Source organism: Penaeus japonicus, unplaced genomic scaffold, assembly GCF_977035675.1.
Source record: "Penaeus japonicus unplaced genomic scaffold, GWHDUDI00000001_assembly GWHDUDI00000018, whole genome shotgun sequence".
In the NCBI taxonomy this organism is placed as follows: domain Eukaryota; kingdom Metazoa; phylum Arthropoda; class Malacostraca; order Decapoda; family Penaeidae; genus Penaeus; species Penaeus japonicus.
This window is the reverse complement of record NW_028234420.1, coordinates 12,311,426-12,336,425: the sequence shown is the minus strand read 5'-3', so window position 1 is coordinate 12,336,425 and position 25,000 is coordinate 12,311,426. Positions and strand designations below refer to the sequence as shown.

The window sequence follows — 25,000 nt, the reverse complement described above, 5'->3', positions numbered from 1 at the left end:
CAAAATTACGGGCGTCGGGGGGGTTTCATGGTGTTAATGGGCGAGGGCGTGGAAGGAGGAGGCAACGTAAGTCAACGTTGTAAATGGCCGGGGCTTCCGACCGGAGCGCGGCAGAGGACTGATTCCTTTAGATTTCGTGCTGACGATCAGAGCAGCCTTAGAACCACGAGAGCGAAAGAAAGGAGAAACAAATCGACGCCACTTTGTGTCTGATCGCCGGTCGAAGTCTCCGGCGCCGCTAAATCCTCGTGGCTCTCGTCCCCCCGAAGGAGTTTGCCTTCCCTCGGATGTCGTCTCCCGCAACAGACAAGACTGACGTGGGATTCACGCGGCGAGACAATGGGCCATTCACTACCCTCGTTCTTCGCCGTGCTTACTCATCTTCCTCAAGGTGGGTAAGGGAGGTTTAGGGAAGCACCGAGACCTCTTAGCAAGAAGGGAAGAGGGATGGCGATGGGAAGGGGATAGGAAGAAGAGGGAGGGGGGGAGGGAAGGGAGAAGGGGAGGTGGAAGAGGAGAGAGAGGGGGTGGTGAAGGGGAGGGAGAGGGAGAGGGTAGAGGGAGGGGCTGCGTGGGAGGGCTGGGGACTGCAACAGGTAGAGGCAGAAGAGCACGGCGGGGAGGGACGGGCCTACAAATGACCGCGCCTAATTGGTGGATAACACACAGCTCTGGGGGTTGTCCTAATAATACTTGTAAGTCACCTTTGTAGATGAGGGCTTCAGCTACCATGACAAGATTTCCTGAAGTGAATTTTTTTTATAACTTTTCCTTTTCTCGCCCCCCCCCCTCCGTCTCTCTCTCTCTCTCTCTCTCTCTCTCTCTCTCTCTCTCTCTCTCTCTCTCTCTCTCTCTCACATCGCTATATTTTCTTCTTTCTGGTGTTTACCGAATTCCATGATTTGCAACAAGGCATGTTGACGTCGCACGAACACCTGCAGGAAGATGACATTCCCAATATATTTAGGCGGCCACACAAGGCACTTTCGTCAGTTCCGCTCCGGGCGTTGGAGATTTGTGCTATCCTGATTCTAGAGTCATCAACGGTGTTCCTAGTCTAGGCAATCTGCACTCCAAAGACGGCCACGCCCCCGCCCAAATGCAGCATGAGACCACAACCCGCGGGACCCCGATACCTCAGGCAGTGAAGAGCGGCCCCTCGCTCCCCCTGACGCACCACGAGGGCCCCTGCACCCTCGAGAGCCGGCTGATCCTCGGCGCCCCGGAGGAAATGATAACTGGCAGCTGGGCCGCGCTGGGAGCACCCCGTCCATTAACATGCTGATTCTTGGCTATGGAGTGTAATCTAGCTCAAGAGTTAGGCTGTTACGGCTTATCCTCCGCCGCTTGTGATGGAGGGCCTCTTCCTCATGCGCTGGAGTCCTCGCACCTCGATGTACATCCCACTTCTTGCGCTCTGGGTCAGCCATGCAACCACCACCCCACCGACCCAACATGGCTGCCGGTTCCTGCTCCTACTCTCGTCCTTCTGCTGTTCCTCCTCCTCCTCCTCCTCCTTCGGCGAAACGACTACTGCCCCGGCGTTATTATCAGCGGCGAAAGGAGTCGCAGGATTTCTAACTTCTTAACAGCCATCACTGGACAGCCTTATTGTCCCAGGAGCTAATGGCGTCCTATTTACATTCCGGCAGCGAGAGGAGCTTACTGCACGCTACGAAACGATAAAACGGCGAATGTAAATCATGTGAAATCCTCCTCACTTGGTGTGTAGTCCCAGTGTCGTTCGCGAAGTAGAAGGGACGTATGGATTACCATTTCTTGGCTCGAGCGGACTCACAGTTCACGGGCAGAAACGGTTACAGTGCGCGTTGATGGTCAGAGACAAGGGGAGGGTGGGAAGGGAAGGGAAGGGAGAGGGAGAGAAAGGAAGATGAGGATGAAAATGAGGTGATGATGAGGGGGCTTGGGGGAGAGAGGGATAGAGAAAGATAAAGAGAGAGAGAGAGAGAGAGAGAGAGAGAGAGAGAGAGAATGAGAGAGAGAGGAAGGAGGGAGGAGGGAGAGAAGGAGGGAGGAGGGAGAGAAGGAGGGAGAGAGGGATGTAAGGAGGGAGGGAGGGAGGGGAGGGGGAGGGGGAGGGGGAGGGGGAGGAAGAGGGAGAGAGAGAGAGAATTATAAGAGAAGAAACGACTGGAAACAAACATCGATTATGAAAGACAACATCGAACATCATACAGTCATAATCACTCACAAAATCATAATGATCATAACTATAAAACTAATAATAATAAAAAAGAAAAAAATGAAAATAACAATTATAATAACAATATAATAACAGAGAACGTCCCTCTCCCCAGATGTGAAAGCCGATAAGAACTAAAATTTGGATGGAAAGTTGCAATTACCTTAGGCCTAACTATAAGGTAAAGAGGCAGGTAGGAATCGTACGATTAGCTAATAGCAGGAGGGAATAAAAAAAAAAAAAAAAAAAAAAAAAAAAAAAAAAAAAAAAAAAAAAAAAAAAAAAAAAAAAAAATATATATATATATATATATATATATATATATAATATATTATATTATATATATAATATATATATTTACAAGGAACGATTTATAGTGATACCAGTAAAAAAAATATTTAGAAAATAATGAAGTAAGGAAAATAAAATGACAACGGAGAAAAAAAAAATTATAAAGAGGTAAACAAAAATTATTGTTCGGACTACAAATAAAAATAAACAAGAACATAAAATCAAGGGGGAGGGGGGAGGGGGTAAATGCAGTGTATGAAGGATAATGTGAAAAAAAATAATAATAAATAAATGGAAGTTAAAATTACGGGTAAAATTTTTCACATTCACCTGATAATAAAACAAAACAAAAACATAAATAAAACGTACAAAAAATAACATAAAAATATAAGCCATCCATAAAATAGACCCACGCAATCCACACCGACCTATCACAAAGACAAAAAAACAAGAAGTAACTTCAAAAAAGAAAAAAGAAACAAAAACAAATCAAACAACAACAACAACAAAAAAAAAAAAACAAGAAAAGGATTACGAAACAGAATCCGAGAAAAAAAACGCGAATATGTAATAAATGATAAATATAAAAACCCATCCAAATACCCCGGCCGCACAACGCAAACGCCGAAGAAGGCCCGGGGCGCCCTCAACAAGCGTAGCGTATAAGCGAAGAGGGAGGCTAACCGACCGTGTAATGCGGGCCGCCACCCTATCACAACACTGTCCCCCTCACCTTCCCCCTCACCCTTATCCCCCCCCCATCCCCTAGTCCTCCGTCTCTCAGGCCGACACACCCTAGTCAACCCGACCTCACGCCTCTCATGACACTCATGGCCTATTCTCTGTCTGCCTGTCTGTTCCAATCTCTCTCTCTCTCTCTCTCTCTCTCTAATCATTCTCTCTTTCTTTTTCTCTCTCGCTCTTTTTCCCGATTCCCTCCATCTGTCCCTCCTCCCCCTTCCCTGCATCTCTCCCTCCTCCCCCTTCCCTTCATCTCTCCCTCCTCTCCCCCTGCCTCCATTTCTCCCTCTCGCTCTTTAATCACTGCTAATCCAATTTTATCAACGGAAGGAAGAAACGTGATACGACCTCTGTTTCTCTTCTCCCCTTTTCTCTGTCACTCTCTCACTCACTCTCTCTCTCTCTCTCTCTCTCTCTCTCTCTCTCTCTCTCTCTCTCTCTCTCTCTCTCTCTCTCTCTCTCTCTCTCTCTCTCTCTCTCTCTCTCTCTCTCTCTCTCTCTCTCTCTCTCTCTCCATCTCCCTCTCCCGTTGTCACTTAATTATACATACATTTCCCTCGTCTTTTATTCGCGAAACGGCTAAGAGAGCTTTAGTTTTCTCTCTCAGAATCTATGATTAAATGTGCAACTTCCTCCCGTGGGCTGTAACGTTAAGATCAGACAGTCTTAAGCCGCTTTACCTCAACATCTTGGAGTGTGAGACAGGTGTGTGTGTCGCCCTCGGAGTGAGACATGTTGCCAAGTAGCTTACGAGGTTGACCTACTTTTTTTTCTCTTATTATCATTATCATTTTTTCTCTTTCCTCTCCTCTTCTCTTCTTTTCTCTTCCCTTCTCTTCAATCTACACTTCATCCCCATCACCTCTTCTCTTCTCCGTCAGTCAAATCGCCTTGGTCTCCCTCTCCCACTCTCTCCCTCTCCCTCTCCCTCTCCCCCTCCCCCTCCCCCTCTCTCCCTCACGTGACCTCGCCTGTAAGGGGTCACTTTCACCGACTTGGTCACTCGGGCAGACGCCATGTCCCTTTACAAACCGTAGTTGGGTTTCGCCTTTGATCCCACTTCCTTTCTCTTATGCGCGTCTCCTGTACAACGCCTTTTGTGCCCTGGATCCCCCAAAGTGAATCTTGATTGGGATTTTTTTTTCTTCAACCTCCGGATTCTGATTGGGATTCCTTCTTTCCCCTGTTAGAAGGAGACATACGTGCGTCATATCCGCGAGAGGAAGTGGTCGTTCTGCTTCACGGGTGCTAAATGATAAGATAAAAAAAAAGAATAGAGAAATAGAAAGAGAAAGAGACAGAGAGGGGGAGAAAGACGAGGAAGCGAATGAAAATCTTTCAATTCGACCACAATACTTACTGTCGTGTGACTAATTGCTTTTCAGCTGACCCTTCCCCTTCCCCTTCCCCTTCCCCCTCTTTCTCCTCCTCCCCCATCGCTATTTTATTTACAACCGCAAAGCATTCACTTCCAATGAAAAAAAAAAAAAAAAAAAAAACGCACACTCGCTGGCTCGTTCCTTTTTATGCACACACACAAAAAAGAAAAGAAAATATATACACATCCATAACCTGGCTATCAATGAACACAAAAGGCTCTTGAGACTTGCTTATTCACCTCCAGCTCAATGTCAAAGTGTCAAAATCACTTTAGATCAGCAATACTACACGAACCCGAAAGAACGAACCCACTCACCCCCCCCCCTCTCGCGCTCACCTGTTTAGTCTACCGTCTCACTTTCTTTATTCTCTTTCGTCTTCCAATTCTTTTCCTTTGTCTTCTCCCTCTTTTTACATCTTCCTTTTATTTTTTATCTCCTCCTCCTCCTCCTCCTCCTCCTCCTTCTCCTTCTTCTTTTTCCTTCTTTTTCTTTTTCTTCTTATTCTTATTATGCACCCTCCTCCTCTTCCTCCTACATCCTCTTCCTCTTTCCTCCTCTTACTCCCCCTCCTGCCTCCTCAGCCTCCCTATTCCTCTTCCTTCTCCTCTTCCACCTCTCCTACCTCCTTCCTTCCTTCCTTCCTTCACCTCGTCTCGAGCGGGGCGCACTTGTCGCTCGGGCGCTGCGGTTCCTGCTGTGAGAGCCCTGAAGAATCCATTCGTTCCGAAGCCATTGGATTTGTATCGTTGAGTGTGGGAGTCGCTGACTGCCTCGGCGGGGAGGATGGAGGCGGAGGCGGAGGTCTCTCTCTCGCCTCCCTGGACGCGGGTTAGTTTCCTCGTCTTGCTTCTTTCCCTTTTCGCCCCCTTCTTCTTCTTCTTCTGTTTTTTTTCTATCTACATTTATTTTCCCCCTTTTCTCCCCGGTCTCTGTTCTCCGTTCTTTATTCTCTTATCTCTCTCCTCTCTCTTCATTCTCTCTTCTCATTCCCATCCTAGACGTCTCACGGCCTTTCAGAACCCCAAGCTATTCCTAAGACAACAACCACAACCACAGTCATACAAGATATAAATCAAAATACGCTCTAATTATCTATTCACAATAAATAGCGGTTTAACTCTCCTTAATAATCGTCAGGTAGTGCCTAAAGCATTTTGTTGACATGCATTAATGAATGAACAAACAATTGTACATAAAAAATAATAAAATAAGATAACAAAACAACAACAATAACAATAACTATAACAAGGATAGTAATTGTAGGAATAATAACAATAATAACAATGAAGGTAATGATAATACTAACAATAATCATAATAATGAGAATAATGCTAAAAATAAAGGGGGGGCGGGACGTAATACAAGTAGGAGGGAGAAAGGGAGTGAGGAAGAGGGCTGGAGGGAGGGAAGAAGGGAGGGAGGGAGGAAAACAGGGAGAAGAGAGGAGAGGAAGTAAAGGAGAAAGATAGTATGGGAGAGATGAAGGAAGGGAGGGGGAGGATAGGAGAAAGGAAGGGAGGACGAGTAAGGAAGTGAGGGAGAGAGGGATAGGAAGGGTAGAGTGAGGGAGAGGAGAGGTGGAGGGAGGTAGAGTAGAGGAGAGTAAAGGAGAGGAGAAGAGAAAAGAAGAAAAGCGAAGAGGAGAAAGAGAAAACATACGATAAAAGAATAGACAGAGAAATGCACAAGCAAAAGCCCTCGATTTCCCCTCTATTCATCCCGAGTCCTCCTCCCTCCCTTCGAGCAGAACAGCTAAAGTAGACAGCGGCTCTATAGTGTGGTTTCCTGGACGGAATAAAGGCATCCACAGAACTATCATTAGTCAGCATTACCGCCCCCCCCCTCCCTTCCCCACCGCCCCATCCCATACACCCTTCCTCCATTCCACCTCCCATACATCGCCCCCTTTCCACACCCTCTCTTCCAATCTTCCTTCCATCCACCTCCTTCTTTCTTCCACCTTCCATACAACCCCACATTCCTCCATCCACAAACATCCTTCCCAACACTATCTACCATACATCCCCTTCTTCCACTCTCCCTTCCACCTTCCATCCACCTCCTCCCTTCCCCCTTCCATACAACCCTCCCCCCCCCTCCCCCTCTGCCCGGCCGCCCACCTGAAGGGCCGGGGGTGGGAGATGCTCGATCAATTGGTCTCGAGGAATCAATGATGCTCTCACACAAATATTTAGGTTGGATACAACAGCCGGGGATTAACGCGGCGTGGCTATTGCTTCCTGCTGGCGCTGTAGATGGCATTCCGCGCGAGCTTATTCTTTTTCGCTCTCGCTCTCGCTCGGGCTCTCGTTCTCTCTCTCTCTCTCTCTCTCTCTTTCGCGGTGGGGAATGATGAAGGGAAAGGGAAAGGGAAAGGGAAAGGGAGATGGAGATGGGGATGGGGATGGGAAAGGGCAGTGAGGGGGAGAAGGGATAGGGGATGAGGAAAGGGAGGGCAGAAGGGCGTTAGGGGAGGGGGGCAGAGTAAAGAAGGAAGAGGACGAACAGAGAATAAAACGAAGTGGGGACAAGTGATAAGAAAAAGAGGGAGAATAAGGTAGACGGAGAATGAAGGGGGGCGGGGGGTAACAAAAGAGAACGAGAATGAGAGACTGGTAGGAGAAAAAATAGGGAAGAAGCGATAGAAAAGGAAAGCACTAGGAAGAAAGAAGGAGGGAGGGGGTGGGTGAGAACAAGAGAGACAGAGGCGTGAAAGGGAAGAACAAGAAAAAGGAAGAAGAACAAAAGGGAGAGGGAGAGAGCTGTCCTTCCCCACGAGCCCTTTATCATGCAGAGGATACCTTCTCCTGCTATCTCCTGACGGGATTTCTTCATAAGACATTCTGCTGATCTACCACCATGCCCTTCTCTGATTCGGGGATCCAGACTATCCGAGATCCCTTTGTACCTACTTCTCTCTGTTTCTGTTTTTCTTCTTCTTCTTCTTCTTCTTCTTTTTCTTCTTCGTCGTCTTCTCTCTCTCTCTCTCTCTCTCTCTCTCTCTCTCTCTCTCTCTCTCTCTCTCTCTCTCTCTCTCTCTCTCTCTCTCTCTCTCTCTCTCTCGTATGTGTTCTAATTTTTGCTGCTTTTATTCCCAAGGATTGCTCCCCTTCCCTTTCTTTGCACAGGTATAAAGATACATAAATAATCAAGCGCCCCCTCTTTCCACTGCATTCTGAAGCGGCAGCGAATCGTCCATTTTCCTTCCGGAGTAACTCGTCCGCTGCCTCCCCCCTGTTACGATGAGTGACGTTAGCCCTTGTAGTCCGGCACCATCTACATCATTCATAAGTGTCAACCGCAGCGTCCCCTGCACAGTAATGGCATTATCAACCAATAGTTACCGGCGTGTAGGTTCCTCCGAGACCACAGTGCACGTACCTGGAAGAGGGAGAGAAAAAAATGCAATTAAGATACATGGAGATTTTAGAGGCATCAAATACCAACCGCGCCACTTATTCGCCATTTCATACATTAGTAAGTTATACAATGCCTAATGACACTAACTTCCTAATGAGGTATCCCATTTTTGTTCTAATGGCTCGATAAAAGTCAAATTAATTCAACATTTTCATCTTTTTTTCTCATTTTTATGGCATTCCACATCCATTTTAAAACATTATATACATGCATTTTATATACCGCGTAACTCATGATGGCATTCTTTATTCATTTCGATATGCAAAAAGCTTTCATATTTATTGCAAAAGGCAATCTGGCGGTGGGAAATGTGCAGACATCAAGACCCACTATCAACAGGACATAACCCACGCCCTCGGGCTGCCTTCCTGACGGCGCCCCACGAAGGATCCTACCTCGTTCCCAAATCCCATTCTCGCAGGACGCTCGCAGGAACCGTAGCCCCGTTGCCCAAGCGTACCTCGCCGGTTCTTGGGGTTCGTTCTTGCAGACCACGTTTTCTTTCTCCAATCGCACTCCCCCCCCCTCCCCCCCACATCCCTGTTCTCCTCCTTCGCTTCCTCTTCCTCCACCTCCACCTCCCCCTCTCCACCTCCCCCGACTCCAAGTTTTAACACCACATTAGAAAGAAACCATTATCGCAAAAACATTTTCATATGGGGACCCACGCCGCGCCAGAAAACTCCCCCAGAAAATAAAACACGTTTCTGCTTTTTATTAAAGATTAAGTGGGCAATTAAGTGCGGCGGGCGTGGAGTGCAGGTGCATGCCACGGCCACATCAGCGACGGAAGGTATGCTGGGAGCTGGGCGCCCGGCACAAAGACCCGTCACCACAAAGACCCATCATCACAAAGACCCGTCATCACCACACGCGACACCCTGGCGACACTCCCGCCCACCGCCACGACCGCCGCACAATCAACATACATAACATAAATACTGGACATATTCCGCGCTAAGCATACACATCAGCGCCGCAACTCGGACCCTGCTGGTCGAAGGTGACAATTTCGGAAGTTTGGTGCGAGGCGATAAGGGGTTGGCTGGTGGCTCGCTCGCGTACACACACTCAAACGCACATACGCACATGAATGCATACAGAGACGCGAGCGAAAATTCCACGGTATATATGCAATCACACACATTCGTAATCGACACACCTGCACATACATACTAGATGTACTAAAATACATCCATTTCAAAGCGCACTCGGAACATACAAGGAAAACACAGAAGCACGTAGTAGTAGGATCCCAACCCGCAAGACACAATCAATCAATCAAACAAACAAACAAACAAAAACACACAGACAGAGAAAGAGAAAACGTCACACAAACTCACAGCCACACGCCTACACGCACGCGCACGCACGCCCCCTAAACCCGCCCCGAACGACATAAATTCCTTCCCCAACTCAGCGTCGTCGTCACGCTGCCTGCAACCACCCCGCCGCTGTACATAAACAACACGCGATGGCGGAATTTCCACAGTGATATAAAGTGTCATAAACATTGCTCTAAGTAACCACTGCCACGAATAAGCATATATACATCTCTGCAACACGAAAAATCATATTACACGCTGCTGCCACGATCATTTCGGGCCCCGGGGGCTGTTTCTTCCTTATCCCCGTCTTCAATACTGCAGTGGGAAAGAGGGGGAGGAAAAGGAAAAGGAAAAGGGGGGGAGGGGAGGGGGGATTGGGAGATGGAGAGGGAGAGGGAGAGAGAGGGAAAGAGGGAGAGAAGGAGAGAGACAGACAGACAGAACCAAAAGAGAAACAGAGAAAGAGAGAGAGAGAAAAAAAGAGAGAGAGAGAGAAAAAGAGAGAGAGAGAGAAAAAGAGAGAGAGAGAGAGAGAGAGAGAGAGAGAGAGAGAGAGAGAGAGAGAGAGAGAGAGAGAGAGAGAGAGAGAGAGAGAGAGAGAGAGAGAGAGGAGGAGAATGAGAGAGAGATTATAGCGTGCTTGGTCCGTGTGAATCTCCCGACTCGATCACACAAACACACACATCCCTTTCAACAATCGCACACAAACACCTCACGAGCCTCCAATTCCAAAGGTCGTAAACTCGAGCCATTATGATCATTTTTTTTTACCTTTTCTTATTTCTCAGAGATAGATGAATGAAACGTCAGAAAACCTGCGTTTGAAATCTACCCGCAGTCGCTCACCCTGATGACTCGCAACTATTTCCATACCCAAGGACACGACGACGAGAAATCATGCACAATTTACCATTACACACAATCCGAGCTCTTACTCACACGGAGAAATATCTACCGAGTGGGCAAACGTTTCACCGAAAAAAAAAAAACTAAAAAAAAAAAAATAATAAAAAACAATAGAATCATAGTAATATAACAAACCAAAAACAACAAAAAGCAAGAAACAAACAAACAAACAAACCAAAAAAATACCATCATAAAATCATAATAAAAAAACAAAACAAAAACAAGACCCAACCAAAACAACAAAAAACATCATCAAAACATAACAAAAGCCAAACGAATAACAACATCCAAAAGAAACCTAAGGAACAGATCGGTAAAAAAAGAAAAGAAAAGAAAAAAAAGCAAGCCGCGGGTATGCAAGCGTTCCCTTCACACTCCCGAAGAACCTAATATAACGAGCGTGATCCCCAGCCCGACGCAATACAATAGAAAACGAGCACCAGAAGCACCGGGGGATCACACGCCCAGCACCCACGACCGCTAACGTTAACTACCCAAACTCATGCATGAATACTTTATCTCTCTCTCTCTCTCTCTCTCTCTCTCTCTCTCTCTCTCTCTCTCTCTCTCTCTCTCTCTCTCTCTCTCTCTCTCTCTCTCTCTCTCTCTCTCTCTCTTACTCACTCTTGCTCGCTCGCTCGCTCTCTTCACTCTTCTCTCTTTTTTCTCTCTCTCTCGCTCTCTGTGTTTCTGTGTCTTTTTCCCTCTATGTTTGTTGCTGTTGCTGTCTCTGTCTCTGTCTCTCTCTCTTACTCACTCTTGCTCACTCGCTCGCTCTCTTCACTCTTCTCTCTTTTTTCTCTCTCTCGCTCTCTGTGTTTCTGTGTCTTTCCCTCTATGTTTGTTGCTGTTGCTGTTGCTCTCTCTCTCTCTCTCTCTCTCTCTCTCTCTCTCTCTCTCTCTCTCTCTCTCTCTCTCTCTCTCTCTCTCTCTATCTCTCTCTTCATCCGCTGTTTCACCACCTGAATAGTAAGGGGCTGAAAAATTAAAGCCAACTTCCTTACGATATTGACACGGCCATAAAAGCAAACCGACCGGCAGTTCTGGCCACTTAACCAAACAATAATAAAAATTTATCCTCTGTTCCTGAATAAGACAGCGAATTCTGATATCTGGCCATCAAATCTAATAATTGCAGAGTGACGAGGTCGGAAAAGGACGAAAGAATGAAAGAAAGAGAGAGAGAGAGAGAGAGAGAGAGAGAGAGAGAGAGAGAGAGAGAGAGAGAGAGAGAGAGAGAGAGAGAGAGAGAGAGAGAGAGAGAGAGAGAGAGGAGGAGAATGAGAGAGAGAAAGACGAGAAGATTGATAGAGAAGAAAAGAGAAGGGAAGAGAAGAGAAAAAACACTTCTATTAACTTCCCCGCAACAACACGTACTGCAATACCCCCCTCCCCCTCCTCATTCCTCCGGTCCCCCAAGATCGGTACTACCAACTGCCCCCCCCCCCCTAAGACCCTAAAGAGGAGAGGAGGGGAGGGGACGAAAGAAGGGGAAAGGAAGAAGAGAGAAGGAGAGAAGAAGAGAAGGGAAAGAAAAGAAAAGAAAAGAAAAGAAAAGTGAAGTAGGGGGTAAAGTAACGAGAAGAAAGAAAAGGAAGTAAAGAAAAGCGAATGGCAAGGGGAGAGGGAGGGGCATGGGGACAAGGGGGAATCGACCACATAAGGTACTCCTCCTCCCCCCACCCCCACCCCCACCCCCATCAACCCCCGTCCACCCCCACCACGTAACTCAACTATAAAACTGAGCATAATCACCGAGCCGCGCCAGCTCACGACGGCGACCGCGCTCAAGCAAGTGATCGTGATGGCCAGGTATAATCGCTCAGGTAATCAATGGTATAATGCCTTTCCAGGTACACACAATGCTGCTTCGTTGCGCTGCCTGTCGGATGTCGAGGTTCCCGTAATTGGTCGGATTAATGAAATTGTCGGTTAAGAACTGGAAGGGTGAGACACACAAAACGGTGAGAGAGTGAGAGTGAGAGAGAGAGAGAGAGAGAGAGAGAGAGAGAGAGAGAGAGAGAGAGAGAGAGAGAGAGAGAGAGAGAGAGAGAGAGAGAGAGAGAGAGAGAGAGAGCGAGAGAGAGAGACAAAGAGAAAGAAAAAAAAGAGAAAGAGAGAGAGAAAAAGAGACAAAGAGAAAGAAAAAAAAGAAAAAGAGAGAGAGAAAAAGAGAAAGAGGGGAAAAAGTGACTTGCGGCGTGTGAGGGAAGGCGAGGAGAACAGCGGAGTCGCCTGGACAGGAGCTGAAGCTAATGGCCACTCGCAGGGAAGGACGGAAAGGGGGTTGCGAGGGCGGACAATAGGAGAATAGAGGAAAAATGGTCAAGTCAATAACAAGGGCGAAAGGTGGGATGAAGAGGGTAGAGGAGAATCAGGAGGGAGAGAGGGAGAGGGAAAGAGAGAGATGGAGAGGGAAAGGGAGAGGGGGGGAGGGAGGGAGGGAGGGAGGGAGGGAGGGAGGGAGAGAGAAAGAGGGAGAGGGAAAGGAAGAGGGGGAGTGAGAGGGAAAGGGAGAGGGGGAGTGAGAGGGAAAGGGAGGGAAAGGGAGGGAGGGAGGGAGGGAGAGAGGGAGGGAGAGAGGGAGGGAGAGGGGGAGGGAGAGAGAAGAGAGAGAGAGGAGTGAAGATGGAGAAAGAGGGGGGGAGGAAGAGGAGGAGAGCGAAACAGCGAGCGGGTGAGAGAAGAAGAGAGAGAGGGATAGAGGAGGAGAGCGAAACAGCGAGCGGGTGAGAGAAGAAGAGAGAGAGGGATAGAGAATGGTGAGGAGAAAAGGGAAGAAGGAGATATAAGATGGGCAGAGAGAAGGGAAGAGTAGAGAGGAAAAAAAGAGAAGGAGAGAGGGGAGAGAGACGAAGAGGGAGAGAAAGAGCTGGAGACAGATGCACAGAAAAAAGAGAGACAGAGAGAAAAACGAATTTTCAATTTCGATATCAATTCCCCTTGCAACGAAAGAGGTTTAGAAAAAAGAGTTTGTGACAGAGACGGGGAGAAGAGGAAAGAGAGAGGGGGGGAGGGATGTAAGAGTAGGTCGAGTTGGGTGGGATGAAGCAGAACGAGAAGGAGATAGAAAATAAAAAAGAGAGAATGGAAGAACGAAAGGATTTAGGAAAGAGAGGAAAGAACGAGGGACACGAAGGTCTTGTAAGAAGTTACCGAAGGTGTGTTTTTTGGTTTGTTGTGTAATTTTTTGGTATGTTAAAGAGAAAAAAAGAGAGAAAGGAAAAAGAAGGGAAGAGGGAGGAAAGAAACAGAGAGAAGAGGAGGAAGAACAGAAGTGAGAGAGGAGAGAGACAAAGAGACAGAAGGAACGAAAGGAGAAGATAAGGGATGACGAAAAACAGGTAGAGATAGAACGGAAGAAAGCGATAAAGAAAAAGAATCTGAAACGGTGAAAGAAAAAGGTAGAGAAAAAGAAAGAGAGGAGGGGGTGGAGAACCGGGAACGGATAGGAAAGAAGAACAAGAAAAGGGAACAGGAGAAGATCGAAGAAAGGAGGCAGAGAGATCGAATACGAGGAAAAGAGAGAGAACGCCGAGGAGATAAGAGGGGAAACGAGAAAAGGAAAGAAAGAGAAATACGAAAAAGATAATGAACGATGGTTGTTATGTGGTGTTTGTTGTGGTTGTTTGTTTTTGTTTTGTAGAGGGAGAAAAACGAAATAAGGTTTGAGAAGGGAGAACGAAGAGGTTTGTGTAATACAGACGGCATACAATGCGCGTGTGCGTGAAGAAAGTTTTTGAAGATTGGTTGAATGTGTTGATGAGCGGTGAAAAGAAAGAAAAAAAATAGTTGAATGAAAGAAGAAGAAGGCGAACAGACAGCTTGTAGGAAGAATCGTTTTGAGTTAATTTGAAAAGAATTTTTGTGAAATGGTTTTTGAAGATTTTTGAAGAAAATTGTTTTTTTTTTGAAAGAAGATTTTGAAGGAAGTGGAAGAGAATAAATGAAAGATGTGAAAAAGAAAGAATGTGAAAAGAAGAATTTGCAGAGAGAAAGAACAAAAAAGAACAGAGGAAGAAGAGGAGTGTTGAAAAGAAAGAGAGAAATGAAGGAGGAAGAACAGCTTCCTCTCCTTTCCTATCACCCTTCTATGATTCTTCTTCTTCTTCTTTTTCTTCCTTTTCTTATCATTCTTCCTCTTTCATCTCCCTTTTCTTCTTCCTCTCTAATCTCCTTATTCTACTCCATTTCCTTCTTCCTCTCTAATCTCCTTATACTACTTCCTTTCCATCTTCTTCTTCTTCTCATTTAACTATTAAAATATAACCATGAACAAGAGGCATTAAATTTGCATCTCGTAAGCACACTTTCACCTTCTCCCCCCTCCTCCGCTCCCACCCACATTCCCATTATTCCTTGGATAGGAAAATCGCACTCGAGACCTTCCTAAATCCCCACCTCCCTCTTCCTTCCCGTCTCTCTATCTCCCTCTTCTTCCCATCCTCCTCCTCCTCCTCCTTATCCCTGTCCCCCTTCCCCTCCCATCCACCCAAGAGCATGAAAACCTTATTTTTCAAATTGTTCTTTTTCTGACTTCGAAAACCTCTTTGGTCGTAATAACTAAAAATGTATAAAAAATGATCAACACTGAATTGAAATGATTTTCAAACATCTTACTTAAAGAAGATGAGTATGATTGAAGAAGGAAATGCTTGGAGCGAAGAACAGAAAGCAAGCAATGAGCATACAAAGCTCAAATGAAATAATACATACATACATACATAATTAATAAATAAAAACAACAACCCAAAAAATGCCTGCATGACCCCCCAAAAGATCAAGTTCTTTCGCAGAAAACTTATCGCGTGAAGTTGAACTCAAGATAAGAAATTAAGAGAAAAAAAAAGACGCCTAAGAAAATGAATAAGTCCAATAGCCTCTGAACAAAGGCACCATCGCAATCTATAGATCTTACGGACAATAGAGTTTAGATTGCAAATATATTTCATTCAATGTGTCACCGCCAGCAACCATGAGCCTTAAGACGTGTGGACGTAAGGGCGCCTCAGCAACGTCGAAGAGTAAAAAGATGAACCTTACAGACTCGATTGAAAAAAAGAAAAAATCCACCGGAAGCCCCTGTCGGTTTTATTGCCAAGTAAATTACCGAGACAATTTAAGCTTTAAAAACCTATAATATATCGTGTATGTAATCAGAGAGAAATTAAGTGTGGTGCGGGGTCGGCCCGGGGAGAGAGCAACAGCTGGCAAGTGTTAGCGCCTTCCTCCCGCCCAATCTTGAGTCGCCCGCCGCCGCCCACTCGCATGCCCTCTTTCCAATCTGTGTTGCGAAACCGCCCACCGCCCTCAGCCCACCAACCGCCCATTTCCTAAAAGCTACGCCTATTGCCTACAACAAACCTCTACAATGGAACTTCACCCTTTCCTAGCCCCAATAACTATTCATATGCCCAATACCCACGTTCCACCACCCTCGTCCATGCCCCAAGTGAACCTCCTAATACCACAATCACCCTTATTAATTCAGCAAACACTCGAGTCTCCACCATCCCGAAAATTTCGTCTTTCGCCCGGCCATATTTGGGTCCACCTTCGCCCCGACGATCCGCGCCAAAGCTTGCATTTCTCGCGCCGAATTAAAACGCTCGAAACCGCAATTTCCTCCTCTAGTAAATAGTTCGGAGAGAGAGAGAGAAAAAAAAAATTATAAGAATGAATTATTTTTCAAATTATCACTAAAGAGCACTTCTTCCCAAAGCAATAACATTACCAATACCATTAAGCGAGAGATGTACAATTTTCGACCCAATGAAGAGAAAATATCACTTGTTATAGAGCGGGGACAGCCTGTTCCTACCCCAGGGGGTGGGGGTGGGGGGTTAAGCACACATTCCAGGGAGATGATCATGGGGGGAGGGGTGGGGGGGGGGAGGTGGGGAGAAAACCACAGGGGAGGCAACAATATGGAGCATGAGATCTGGGAGACGGGTAGGAACTGGTACTGGGAATGGAAATTTGCGATTGGGAATTGTGACTAGAACTGGGACTTGAATAAGATTGGGAATGGGACTAAAACGAGCGGGTGAGAAACTGAACCGGAGACTAGAACCGAGAAAAGGGACAGTGACTGGGATTAGTACCAAACCCGTGGGACTAGAACCGCGACAAGGATAAAGATTGGTTTTAAGGCAGATTTCATTTACCGATTCATTTTATTTCCATTATTTAGAGCAAAGAAACGCATCCGAGAAGCCGCCTGGCAACCTCGAGACCCTTTCCTGCGCCGTCGCCGTCGTCCCTTGGGCAGAATTAAACGACGCCCAAATTACCCGCAGCCAACCTTATTACTCCCTCTCGCCGAGCCCGCTGGCGGCATTAAACAGCGGTCACTATATCCGGGTAGTTGTACGGCTTCCCTGATCCAGTTGATTTCTCTCCAGACTGAAGGATGAATGACGGGGGGCCGGAAGTCGCACACACGAAATAGTCTGAGATCGCTTTGATGTCTTTTTTGGGGGTCTATTTGTCTCCCTGTCTGTATTGTCTAGATCTCTTGTCTGTGGACGTACGTTCGTACGTGTTTGTGTCTATGCGTACGTGCGCATGTACATCTACGCTTGCTTATTTGTTTCTCTGTTTGTGTGTATGTGCGTGAAGGTGAGAGCGAGAGCGAGAGAGAACGTAAGTGTGGGTGTTAAAATAAAACACTCGCCAATCCATATATATAGAGACCCTTTCCTCGCCGAGAGCTGTCGTGAGAGCAGTGATAGGACAGGAAATGAGACAGCGGGTCCGCCTCCTCTAAAGACCCCCTGACTTATGAGGAGGTAAATAAATCTGGCCCTAGATGATGCAGCAGACCCACCACCCCCCTCCCCGACCCCACCCCCTTCCCTTCCCTTCCCTTCCCTTCCCTGCCCAACCTCGCCCCTCACTCCCCTCCATACCCACCTCATCATCAAAGAAATCCATTTCCTCAACACACACATAAATACCCATTGTCTAAGCCCCCCCCCCCCCACCCAACTTACAACAAAAAATGAATAAAAACAATCTAATCTAATACCCTGCCCCCCAAAAAAAAAAAAATATATATATAATAATAAATAAAATTTAAAAATATATATAAATATAATAAAAAAAATAAAAAAAATCCTACACTCTCGTTAAACCACTGACGGGATGCACGGCGTACACAACCATTATGTAATGCAGCGAAAACGGGAAAGCCACCACAAGACCCCCCCCCCCGCCCAGCCAGACATTTGCATGCATAAAACGGTTACACAAACGCCAAGTGTAAATTAGTTTTCAGCCATAACAAATACCACGACGGTCCGCTTGGAGTTGGGAGTAAAAGCGTCTCACTCGGAAGATTTATCAACGCGCGAAGATCTTTTTGCTTTTTCTTTTAAGAAGAAGGGTAAAACGTAACAGTGTGGGGAAGGAGGAGATAGGAAAGGAGGGAAGAAAGAGAAAGAAAAGTAAGAGAGAGGGGGGGAGAGAGAGAGAGAGAGAGAGAGAGAGAGAGAGAGAGAGAGAGAGAGAGGGAGAGAGAGAGAGAGAGAGAGAGAGAGAGAGAGAGAGAGAGAGAGAGAGAGAGAGAGAGAGAGAGAGAGAGAGAGAGAGAGAGAGAGAGAGAGAGAGAGAGAGAGAGAGAGAGAGAGAGAGAGAGAGAGAGGAGAGAGGGAGAGAGAGAGAGAGAGAGGAGAGAGAGAGAGAGAGAGAGAGAGAGAGAGAGAGAGAGAGAGAGAGAGAGAGAGAGAGAGAGAGAGAGAGAGAGAGAGAGAGAGCGCAAGGAGGAGAGGGGTGGGGGCAGGCGACGTGCCAACACACCGCACGCAAGACGCAATCAGATATAATATATCCTAAAACAGATGATACGGTCTTCATCGCCCTCGCCAAGTTGAGAGCGGTGGGCGAGCCTTGCGTTGATGCTAATAAATATTCAATTTTATACACCAATTACACTTACCAATTATCCTAATCGAATTGTATATTAGCTGTTATTTACGACCCTTGAATTATCGTGATTATCTGGGTATTGTTAGGTCCGGGGTTCAGGCTAGTTATAAAGGGTTTGGGTGCTAGATATTCTCCCGACACAGAAATAATAATAAGAAAAAATAAATGACATAACCGGATAGAAGAAAAAAAGAGAGAAGTACAAGAAAAAAAAACACGATTACACGTCTGAGCGAAACTGAAAATTGTTAAGAGGATACTTTCATCATCATCAGAGCTATGATAATTTCTCGGAGGTCATACTTCAAAATTACGTCAGCATTTATTACCAAGTATTGTAATCAAGCCGTGTGATATCACCATAATTTGGAACCATTACCAACCGGCGAGACGGCGACTGAGGAACAAGGTGTGAAATATACAGTCCCAGCGTCCGTTCTCCCCCTCCCCCTTCCCCCCCCACACACCCCTCCCCCTCTATCGTCAACGGAGAATCATCGTCAAACCGATAATTTGCACCTCGTTTCGCCGCCTTGCCTTTACCCGACGGACAAACGACCCTATTAACAAATCAACAAGGAGCGCGGCCTCGTAGGTGATGGAGGGGCAGCGGCAAGGCTCCCCTTCCCTTCCCTTCCCTTCTCCCCTTTTCCAGCGAGCCCTTGCCCTCCCACCCTCATAATTCTCCTGTTCTTCCTCCCTGCTCTTGGCTCCCTTCCTTTTTTCTCTCTTTCTCATAGTCCTCTTCTCCTTCTCCTCTTCCTCCTACGACTAAGACTCTATTCCACCTCCTCCTCTTCTTCCAACGCCAATCAACAGCGTGGCCCGATATCGCTTCCCTATTACCGATCGCTGAAAGCCGCGCGCCGGCTGGCCTCGTCCTGGGCACGAGGGGCGGTAGGCGGCCGCCCTATGTGACTCCTCACGGCAATTACACGCAGCGATCCGGACTGTTTCCACCTCCGATAATGATTAGCTTTGCTCCTTCCACGACAAGGCCGCGCGCACCGCCGTTGACCCGGCACCACCTCGTCTCGGCTGTGATTATTCACACTGACACGCACCGCGATTATCTAAATGATTTAACTCGCTCCATCGCGGCTCGTTTCTCCTTGCAGGTATCCATCCATCCAAGCCAGGACCTAACCCTCCATGACCTGCGTGTATTCATTAGCCCGCCGTTCTGTTACTATTCACACCAAGCTCGCCCCTTGCTCCACATGTACTCGGGTTCTCAATGACCCGCTCCACTCTGTGATGTGTGCTCCCCAAACACTAAACCGGTCGCTTGCTGCTTTTGGTACACTCATCCCGCACTGATCCAATAACATGCTGATTTGTACTCATTTCGCACGGCCCCGGAACCCCGCTGATCTGGACACCGTAATTTCACAATGAGCGGCCGCCAGCTGCTGCTCTTCCTCTCCTTTCTCACCCTTTCCGGGCCCTGTTGCAGTAGGTGTCTCCATTTCACACTGACCCAGATCCCCGCTCAACTCTACGCCGCGTGGCTCTAGGTGCATTTTCACACTGACCTGATCTCTCCCTGTACTTAATAAGACGTATCCGGTGCAGAAGCGAGCCCTGGGCGGATGGGCGTAGGGTGAGCGGACGCAGGGTGTAAGTGAATAGAGAAAGGACCCAAGTGATGAAGGGTTTGCAGGGTGAAGAAGGGTTGGAGGAGGAAGTTAAGGGTGGGTGACTTGCGAGCCCGAGTGAGGTCGTCGGGTTGGTGGGCGGAGAGGGAGCAGGTGCAATCCAGACGGAACGCACTGGAGAGCGGTGGGCGTAGGGGTGTGGTTGCGTGCACACTGCGAATACCAAGAGGAGATCATGCTAAGTGGGTGCAGAATGGGTAAGACACAGAAGGAGAGAGTTACAGTGGGAAACAAAGAGATAGACATAGAGATAGAGATAGAGATAGATAGACACAGAGAGAGAGTGAAAGAGTTAAAAAGAGAGAAAGAGAAAAAAGGAGAGAAGGAGAGAAAGAGAGAAAGAGAGAGAGAGAGAGAGAGAGAGAGAGAGAGAGAGAGAGAGAGAGAGAGAGAGAGAGAGAGAGAGAGAGAGAGAGAGAGAGAGAGAGAGAGAAAGAGAGAGAGAGAGAGAGAGAGAGAGAGAGAGAGAGAGAGAGAGAGAGAGAGAGAGAGAGAGAAAGAAAGAAAGAGAGAAAGAAAGAGAGAGAGAAAGAGATAGAGATAGAGAAAGAGATAGAGATAGAGATAGAGAAAGAGAAAGAGAAAGAGAGAGAGAATCCAACAGACAGACTCAGACAGCGAGCGAGAACCAGACAGAACCTGAAGACGAGGGCGCGCGCGACCCCAAGCGAAATAAGTGACGGAAAGACGAGAAGACACGTAAGGGGCGGCAGAATGGGTGGGAGGGAGGGCGAGGACACAACGCATGCCCTAAGAGCGAGGGCAGGTTGGATGGTCACGCCACTCGCCATGTGATCTGGTCAGAGGAGCACACAGTCACGTTCGTTGCTGCTGGGTTCCCGCACCTCTTGATGTACCTGCGTGTTAACCTCCTCTCCGTCTTCCTCCTCCTTCTTCTTCTTCTTCTCTCCCTCCTGCTTTAGCCGCAACGCCCACAGACCTGCCCCCGCCGCCCATGCGGACTACGTTCTTTTTCTTTCTTTCTTTCTTTCTTTTTTTTTTTTTTCTTTCTTTCTCTTCCTCTATTTTTCTCTTTTTCCCTCTCGCAATCAGACACACATACATATGAACAAATCCCCGCCATTTTCTCCCCCCCCCCCCGCGATAGCTACAGGGATTACACTAGCACTCGGAAGCCCCCTCCTCCCACCTCCTCCACCTGTGTGTGATAGACCAAGCTTCTGAAGTTCAGAAATTCAAAACTAATATCAAGAAGAGAGACTCAGTTCGCCAAGGAGCTTAGGGAACCCTCGCGAGAGAACGGCCGGAAATGCCTCGAGATAATTCCGCCATTTTCGGTGGATGCCACCTTCATCCCCCCCTCCGCCCCCCCAATATCTCTCCTGTACCTTAGAACAACATTGTCTCGCGGCATTTCCTCGCACGGGCGTTTAGGCTTCAGGGCTACTTTGAGGGCGTTGGGGCTACTTTGTGGGCGTTGGGACTACTTTGCGGGCGTTCGTATCGCCTTTTTATTTTTGTATCCTTTTATTTACTTTTTTCTGTAAGTGCGCTTCGTTTCTCATTCTCTTTCTGTATTTCCTATCATTATTATCATCATTATTACTATCATCATAATCATTATTTTTCTCCCTCTCTTCCTTTCCCTCTCTTTCCATTTTACATTCTCTGTCCGTAATTCCCCTTTCTCTTTTCTCCCTCCTTTCCTACCCCGTCTACTCTAATCCCCGCCCTTTCATTTCGCGACCTCGCTCCTCTTCTTCCTCCTTCGTCTTCCCTTCTCATTTTCCCCTCTTACTTATTCTTTTCGTTTCGTTTCAATCCATTTCGCTCTTTTTTTCTCCCTCCCCCCATTCTCTCAGCCACTCTTGTTGTTGTTGATGTTCTCCTTCTTCCTCGTCTTCATCCTTTTAACCATCTCCTCTCCCTGCTCTCCCTCCCCCTCTCTTCTTCTTCTTCTTCTTCTTCTTCTTCTTCTTCTTCTTCTTCTTCTTCTTCTTCTTCTTCTTCTTCTTCTTCTTCTTCTTCTTCTTTTCTCTCCCTCCCTCTCTCTCTCCCCCCCTCTCTCTCTCTCTCTCTCTCTCTCTCTCTCTCTCTCTCTCTCTCTCCCTCTCCCTCTCCCTCTCCCTCTCCCTCTCCCTCTCCCTCTCTCCCTCTCTCTCCCTCCCATCTTGACCACACAATACAACACGTAATGGGCCAAAGGCAGGCTTATCGGCCCAGTGAGAGCAAGCGATTATCATGACACAGGGAAGTACTAGGCGCCGGCACCGACGTTATCATCTCCCAAGCGTCCAGTACCTCAACCCGTCCATTAGAAAACCTTTCTACTTTACAAGTCAAGTTCTCCTTCCGTTAACGCCCTCGCCCCGACTCGTTTCGGCTTCCCACCCATTCTATTTTCATATATTCAGTTCTTTGTGTATTTCTCGAGGTGGTTTTAATTTAGCTAATATGCAGTGTTGATTCAATGGCAATTATTATGCATTAGTTTATCATCAACCTGTTCAGTCGACCGTTTTATCATATCCGAAGAGTCTTGTGTCTGACGTTAAAAAAAAACTCTCGTCTTTACAAGTCAAGCACTTTTTCCTTTGGAATTTGTTCTGCATTTATTCGTTCGCGTGATTTCATTTAGGTTGGTTCGTGAGTATTATTGTTTTCATTATAAATATTATGTCTTCTTTCGTTTGCATATATGTCTTAGTCACCGGGATTTCTTTATATCATCACGATAATTTCATCACTACAGACACGATGGGATATTTACCATTCTCTTCCTGAGACTCCTTTTACATTATGAAGACACTAATCAATCAAATCACCAAACCTTCAGGTTCCAGGTTTAATTAGAATATCAACATCCTTCCCTTTCATTGCCTTCGTCTGTCTCTGTCAATCATACACACTTACACACACACACACACACACACACACACACACACACACACACACACACACACTCTCTCTCTCTCTCTCTCTCTCTCTCTCTCAAAAAAAAAAAAAAAAATCCACCTTACCCCAGACGACCACGACACACTCAACCTCAAACCCAACCCAACCACAACATAAAAGTTTCTCTTCCTTCAACCCTCTTTACCTACTCCCCCCCCCCAAAAAAAAAAAGTCAACCCATTATCCCTTTCCTACAACCTACATTCAAACTCCTCCCATTCCCCATTACCCATTAATCATCTCCCTCATTACGAGTGAAACAGCAAGACGATCCCTAAAAGACCTAACGCAAAAGAGGTTCGCTACCCAGGTGGACCGGACAGAGTGTGGAGTGTCGCGAGAGTGAGAGTATGTATGCTGTGAGGAGGAGGAGGAGGAGGAGGAGGGAGAGGCTGCGAAGATGCAGGACTCACTCGACCCGGGAACAAAGAGGAGGTATAATTCCCTATCCCCCCCACGCCCTCCCCAATCACCCCCCCCCCTCTCCCCTTCCTCTACCCCATTCGCCCCACTACCAGAGCCTCAGAGCCGCGCCACAATGATACCCCCAAGACATACTTATCGCGCCTTATCTCCAGTATCTCTCGCCCGCCGCCATGCTGGTGTCCGCGCTGATCACTGCACACTCTTGGCCACTCGCCTCCCCTCCCCCCCTCTGCTCCTCTCCGTCCTCTTGTTTTTTTTTCTGCATTCCTATTATCTCATACTCTTTCTTCCATTCTCCTTCTTCCAAAGGGAGGAGGAGGTGATGGAGGATGAAGAGAGAGGTAAGAAGAGGTGGAGAAGGAGAAAGAGGAGAGGATGGCTAAGGTAAGGGATGTGCAAGAAAGGAGAAGTAATAGTAAATGAGCAGGAAGAGAAGGAGGAGGAGGAGGAGGAAGTGGAGGGGGAGGAGGAGAAGAAGAAGGGGGAGGACGAGAAAGAGCTAAAGGAGGAGGGAGTGGAGCAGGAAAAGGTTGAGGGGGTGGAGAAGGTAAAGGGGGTGGGGGTGGAGGGGGCCGAGTCGAGGAGTGGGAGAAGAAATAGAAGGGAGAAGAGGAGTTGCAGGAGGGTGGGGAAAGGGTGGGGTGGGGGGTTGAATTCACCCCACACCTATTAGTAATTAGTATCGGCCGAGTTAGTGGAGCCTCCGCGTGGCTCATATCAATAGCATCCGCTGGCCAGAAATTTGTCGCATCTCTTCTTTGTCCGGGGCCCCTCGCGAACGACAATTACTCCTTTGAAAACGTCTATCAACATTCCTCGTTATAGCCTGATGTATATTGCAACTTGTCCTTCATTAATCCCAAAGGCAAGCCGTAATGCATATACATGGCAAACTAAACTCGGTTAATAATTACGATGCGTCCACATGCAAATTGCACGAGGCCCGGCATTAATATTCATCGGGACCCGATGGCACATTACGGAAACGCCTCACGCCGCGTCCCTGGCCATGATAAAATGGCGGCGGTTTGATGGGCACGAGGGAGTCCAGATACCCACTGATAGTGTCACCAGCCCCAGCCTTATATCATGGGCCGCCACGCAGCTGCCCCGTGTCCTTGGCTTCACCCAGGAAATGCCCCGTCTCGGGCTGACCGGGCCGTGTCAATCGGAGCGACGGGCTACATGACGATAGCGCATGTATACATATACATACTGGCTATGTGCATAAGCTTGGAAGGCGCTGGGCAGGAAGGGTTTCAGAGAGAGAGAAAGAGAGAGAGTGAAGGCTAAATGATCTGTTAAATTACTATCATTGCTCCTATTATTACTGTCCTCCTCCTCCATCACCATCATCATCATCATCATCATCATCATCATCATCATCATCATCGTCGTCTTACTATCATTATTATTGCCATTCTGTCATTACCATCTAAACTACCAATGTACCTACTGAAGGGATTATCACACGAGCGCGCACCTGTACACATATTCGTAAATAACAAAAAACTCGCTCGCAAACCGTACGGATAAGCATTTAGGCTGTTTTCAAAACGTTCGTATTATATAACTGCACATGAACACATTTCTAAGACGAGCTTAAAGTCTAGAACTTCCATGTCAGCGAAAACAATCATCAGGATTTGGGTAATGCACTCGGCCTGCCTCCCCTAGTTCGCTAAAAGGGTGACGAAATTCTCCATTTGAATTTTGTAGAAAGTACTGATTGTAATGGCTCGCAAGACGCTTTCGTACAAACGCGATAATCGGTATAAATTTGAAGACTGCGTGAGAGGC

The 25,000-nt window shown here is 47.2% G+C and overlaps 1 protein-coding gene across 7 annotated transcripts in view; it reads right to left on the bottom strand.

The window, feature by feature from the left end:
• The window catches only part of LOC122263035 (transcription factor pangolin), a 395,888-nt gene that overhangs the window by 179,831 nt on the left and 191,057 nt on the right, over nucleotides 1-25,000 (bottom strand). The window lies entirely within an intron of this gene.